Source organism: Zea mays, chromosome 3 (genome assembly GCF_902167145.1).
Source record: "Zea mays cultivar B73 chromosome 3, Zm-B73-REFERENCE-NAM-5.0, whole genome shotgun sequence".
NCBI lineage: Eukaryota > Viridiplantae > Streptophyta > Magnoliopsida > Poales > Poaceae > Zea > Zea mays.
Window position 1 is genome coordinate 10,860,242 of NC_050098.1, and position 6,344 is coordinate 10,866,585.

Here is a 6,344-nt window from a genome sequence, read left to right on the forward strand (position 1 = left end):
ATCATAATGATCTGCATAGGTTAATTTTGATGGGACCCAATAGGTTACCCTAGTTTGATTATCTTTATACCTTGTTACCACTGAACTTTTTGGGTAGTACTTGCTAGTGCTTTATGTGGTTTTGGGTATGAAGATACATTACTCATGATTATACTTTTGTTATCAGTTGTTATTTATTGTTCATGTTAAGATCATTATGTTAATTGGAACATGGAGAACCACCCGGGAAAACAGTGCTACCACAAGGGTTTAATGGGACGCCCTTGGCCGATTAATTAGGAAAGCTAGTGGAAGACTACCTTACCCGAAAGGGGCAAGGGCAGTAGGGGAGTGGTCAGTGTAGGGAGGTCAAGAACAGGTACCGCAGGATGAGGCGCATGGAGGATGTTGTGGCGAGTTCGTGAGAGATCTAGGCCGTCGTCTCCCAGTCAACTTTGGGTTGCTGGACCGTTGTCTCCTTATAATGTAATTATTTATTTTGTATAGAACTCCTGTTATATATAAAGATGTGACATTCGATCCTGTGCCATGATTCATCATATGTGTGAGACTTGGTCCCAGCATACCTGGTGATTATGTTCGCGCCCGGGTCTTGGTGCCCCTAAAACCCGGGTGTGACATGAAGCGGGAAAAGTCATCAACAATAACTAGACCATACTTACTTCCTCCTATGCTTAGATAGGCGACGGGTCCGAAGAGGTCCATATGTAGCAGCTCCAGAGGTCTTGATGTGGTCATCACATTCTTGCTGTGATGCGCTCCTCCCACTTGTTTACCTGCTTGACAAGCTGCACAAGGTCTATCTTTTTCGAAAGTAACATTGGTTAGACCTATCACGTGTTCTCCCTTTAGAAGCTTGTGAAGTTTCTTCATCCCCACATGTGCTAAGCGGCGATGCCACAGCCAGCCCATGCTAGTCTTAGCAATTAAGCATGCATCTAGACCGGCCTCCTCTTTTGCAAAATCAACTAAATAAAGTTTGCCGTCTAATACACCCTTAAAAGCTAATGAACCATCACTTCTTCTAAAGACAGACACATCTACATTTGTGAATAGACAATTATATCCCATTTTGCACAATTGACTAACAGATAACAAATTATATCCAAGAGACTCAACTAAAAACACATTAGATATAGAGTGCTCGGAGGAAATAGCAATTTTACCTAACCCTTTTACCTTGCCTTGATTCCCATCACCGAATATTATTGAATCTTGGGAATCCTTGTTTTTGACATAGGAGGTGAACATCTTCTTCTCCCCCGTCATATGGTTTGTGCATCAGCTGTCGATAATCCAGCTTGAACCCCCGGATGCATAAACCTGCAAGGCAAATTTAGGCTTGGGTCTTAGGTACCCAACTCTTGTTGGGTCCTACAAGGTTAGTCACAATTGTCTTAGGGACCCAAATGCAAGTTTTATCTCCCTTGCATCTTGCCCCTAACTTCCTAGCAATCACCTTCTTATTCTTTCTACAAATGGCAAATGAAGCATTGCAAGCATGATATATTGTAGAAGGTTCATCAACTTTCCTAGGAACATTAACAACATTTCTCCTAGGCATATGAACAACATATCTCCTAGACATATCTCTACCATGCATATAGGTAGAACTAGAAGCAAACATGGCATGAGAGTCAAAAGCATCATAAGCATTACCACTCCTATAAGATTGTCTTCTATCATGGTACATAAAAGCATGGTTCTTTTTAGCACTACTAGCCATAGGGGCCTTCCCTTTCTCCTTGGCGGAGATGGGAGCCTTATGGCATGTTAAGTCCTTGGCTTCCCTATTGAAGCCAAGTCCATCCTTGATTGAGGGGTGTCTACCAATCATGTAGGCATCCCTTGCAAATTTTAGCTTGTCAAATTCATTCTTGCTAGTCTTAAGTTGGGCGTTAAGACTAGCCAATTCATCATTCAATTTGGAAATTAAAACTAGGTGTTCACTACAGGCATCAATGTCAAAATCTTTACACCTATTGCAAATCATAACATGTTCTACACAAGAGTTAGATTTACTAGCTATTTCTAGCTTAGCATTCAAATCATCATTTATGCTCCTTAAGCTAGAAATTATCTCATGGCAAGAAGATAGTTCACAAGAAAGCATTTCATTTCTTTTAACTTCTAAAGCATGAGATTTTTGTGCCTCTACAAATTTGTCATGCTCTTCATATAAAAGGTCCTCTTGTTTCTCTAAAAGTCTATCCTTTTCATTCAAGGCATCAATCAATTCATTAATCTTATCTATTTTAGTTCTATCCAATCCCTTGAACAAACTAGAGTAATCTATTTCTTCATCATTGGACTCATCATCACTAGAAGAATCATAAGTGGCATTGTTTCGAGTACATACCTTCTTCTCCTTCGCCATGAGGCATGTGTGACGCTCGTTGGGGAAAAGGGATGACTTGTTGAAGGCGGTGGCGGCGAGTCCTTCATTGTCGGAGTCGGATGACGAACAATCCGAGTCCCACTCCTTGCCAAGGTGTGCCTCGCCCTTAGCCTTTTTGTATGCCTTCTTCTTCTCCCTCTTGTTCCCCTGTTCCTGGTCACTAACATTATCGGGGCTGTTAGCGATAAAATGACCAATCTTACCACACTTGAAGCATGAGCGCTTCCCCTTTGTCTTGGTCTTGCTTGGCTGTCCCTTGTGACCCTTCAGCGCCGTCTTGAAGTGCTTGATGATGAGAGCCATCTCTTCATCATTTAGCCCTGCCGCCTCAACTTGTGCCACCTTGCTAGGTAGCGCCTCCTTGCTTCTTGTTGCCTTGAGAGCAAAGGGTTGAGGCTCATTGATTGGACCATTCAATGCGTCGTCCACGTATCTCGCCTCCTTGATCATCATTCGCCCGCTCACGAACTTCCCAAGAACTTCTTCGGGCGACATCTTGGTGTACCTAGGATTTTCACGAATGTTGTTCACCAGATGTGGATCAAGTACAGTAAAGGACCTTAGCATTAGGCGAACGACGTCATGGTCCGTCCATCGCGTGCTTCCGTAGCTCCTTATTTTGTTGATGAGGGTCTTCAGCCGGTTGTATGTTTGGGTTGGCTCCTCGCCCCTTATCATTGCAAATCTCCCGAGCTCGCCCTCTACCAACTCCATCTTGGTGAGCAAGGTGACGTCGTTCCCCTCATGAGAGATCTTGAGGGTGTCCCAGATCTGCTTGGCATTGTCCAAGCCGCTCACCTTATGATACTCATCCCTTCACAAAGAGGCTAACAACACAGTAGTAGCTTATGCATTTTTATGAATCTGTTCATTAATAAATACAGGACTATCCGAGCTATCAAATTTCATTCCATTCTCAACAATCTCCCATATACTTGGATGGAGAGAGAACAGGTGACTATGCATTTTGTGACTCCAAAATCCGTAGTCCTCTCCATCAAAGTGTGGAGGTTTGCCAAGAGGGATGGAAAGCAAATGTGCATTTGAGCTATGCGGAATACGAGAGTAATCGAAAGAAAAGTTCGAATTAACCGTCTTTCTTTTGTCGTAGTCGTTGTCGTCGTTGTCCTTTTGGGAAGAAGTGGACTCATCGCTGTCGTCGTAGTAGACGATCTCCTTGATGCGCCTTGTCTTCTTCTTCTTCCCATCTTTGCATTTGTGGCCCGAGCCCGAGTCGGTAGGCTTGTCATTATTAGGCTCGTTGACGAAGGACTCCTTCTCCTTATCATTGATTACAATCCCCTTTCCCTTAGGATCCATCTCTTCGGGCGATTAGTCCCTTTCTTGAAGAGAACGGCTCTGATACCAATTGAGAGCACCTAGAGGGGGGTGAATAGGTGATCCTGTGAAACTTGAAACTTAATCCACAAAAACTTGATTAGGCGTTAGCACAATAATGCCAAGTGACTTAGAGAGGAGTCTCAACAAAACACAATAACCACAAGAGATCAATCACAGAGATGGCACAGTGGTTTATCCTGTGGTTCGGCCAAGACCAACGCTTGCCTACTCCACGTTGTGGCGTCCCAACGGACGAGGGTTGCAATCAACCCCTCTCAAGCGGTCCAAAGACCCACTTGAATACCACGATGTTTTGCTTGCTTTACTATATCCCGTTTGCGAGGAATCTCCACACTTTGGAGCCTCTCGCCCTTACACTTGAAGTTCACAAAGAAGCACGGAGTAAGGGAGGAATGAGCAACACACTCAAGACAAGAAATCACAGCAACACCACGCACACAAGTCGCAACAAGAGCTCAGAACACAACTCAATGAGTTCACAACTCAACTAGAGCTCTAATTGCTATTGCAAGGAATCAAAAGCGCGGAATCGATGTCTTAGTGCTTAGGAATGCTTAGAGAATGCTTGGTGTTCTCCTCCATGCGCCTAGGGGTCCCTTTTATAGCCCCAAGGCAGCTAGGAGCCGTTGAGAGCAATCTGGGAAGGCAATTCTTGCCTTCTGTCGCCTGGCGCACCGGACAGTCCGGTGCGGATTTCTTTCCTTCTTTGGCGAAGCCGACCGTTGGCGCCTTGGAGCCGTTGGCGCACCGGACACTGTCCAGTGCACACCGGACAGTCCGGTGCCCCCTTCCGACCGTTGGCTCGGCCACGTGTCCCGCGCGGATCGCGCGGCCGACCGTTAGCCCGGCCGATCGTTGGCACGGCCGACCGTTGGCTCACCGGGCAGTCCGATGAATTATAGTCGTACGCCGTTAATTTCTTCCCGAGAGCAGCAAGTTCGCCTGAGCCAGTCTGGCGCACCGGACACTGTCCGGTGCACCCAGACAGAACTGGCTTTGGCTGAACAAGGCCATCTCTTCTCCAATTCGATTTCTCCTGTTTCCAGCACTTAGACACAATACATTAGTCTCTAAAACAATGTACTAAGTCTGAGAAACATACCTTTATACTTGATTTGTACTTTGTCCACCTTTTAACACTTAGGCACTTGTGTTGGACACTAAATCACCAAAATACTTAGAAATGGCCAAAGGGCACATTTCCCTTTCAATAATGACAAAAAAGAATAAAGAAGAAATATTTTGCAAGTATCACCATCAACAACAAACAATCATTCTTTGACACTCCATCATGTTTCATGGCAAAGGGCCCTAAGGTACAATTCAATGAGAGTGGTAGTGAGCATGAAGAGGAGCCCTCCAAGGAGAATCTCATTGATCTATTACAAGAGGATCATTCTCTCGTGAACAAAAAGAGGGAAGAATATAAAGAATTGTGCAAGAAGCATAAATATTCCTTTAAGGAGCATTTACCTACTCATGAGGCTCTTATATAAACTCATGAAGAACTAAAGGAAGCTCATTATTCTCTTCTTGATCAAAAGAAGAAGCATATTGAAATATTAAGTATAAGTGTTTCATGCAATATTATTAACAATACTATTTTGGCACCTATTGATATTGCTTTTACTAAAAAAACATCATCTAAAGATACCTCACTTAAAATTAAAAATTGGACACTTAAGAAATAGGTAAATGAGCTCACTCATGCCTTATGTAAAGCCTATGGAGGTTACTCCTGTTTGCTAAAGTGATTATGTACAGAAAGATTTTCTATCAACAAATAAGGATTAGGCTACACCTCCCAAAATTGCAAGGCAACCTGTAATTCACAAAACTAGTTTTGTGAAGGGCGATGGGCATTTTTTTGCATAAAATGCAAGCAAGCAGGGCATGTATAGAAAAATTGCAAGAACAAGAATAAAGTTAAATGTTCTATTAAGTTTGATTCTTGTTATCTACATACTAAGGGTGCTAATGGTATTATGGCTAAATTCATCGGTGCATCTATTGTTGGCCCAAAGAAGAAGTTAATTTGGGTGCCCAAAAATCTAGTAACTAACCATGGAGAACCCAAACAAGTTTAGGTACCTAAATGAAACTGGATTTCTTTGTAGGTAAAATACAAGGCCGAAGGAAGGTATTGGGTGATAGATAGTGGACGCACGCAACACATGACTGAAGATCAAGGGATGTTTAATTCAATTGATTCAAGTGAAAAGGTTTATATGGGAGCATAACATTTGGTGATAATGGTCAGGTCAATGGCAAGGGACTTAGGAATATTGCAATATCCAATCACATGAGCATATCCAATATGTTGTTAGTTAAATCTCTCAATTTCAACATACACTCACTAGCGCAATTATGTAACTTGGGCTTCAAGTGATGTTGTGATTGTATGATGGCGATGTTGTCATAGTGATTTTGATGATCTGGACAAGCTATAGTTTAAATATTTTAATATTTTGAATGATCTAGATAGTTCCATATATATTCGAAAGTTGTCGTAAGGTTGTACTTTGTATGTTTGAATGATTTGGGCTATGGTTTAAATTTTAAAATTATATTTTAAATGAGGTGT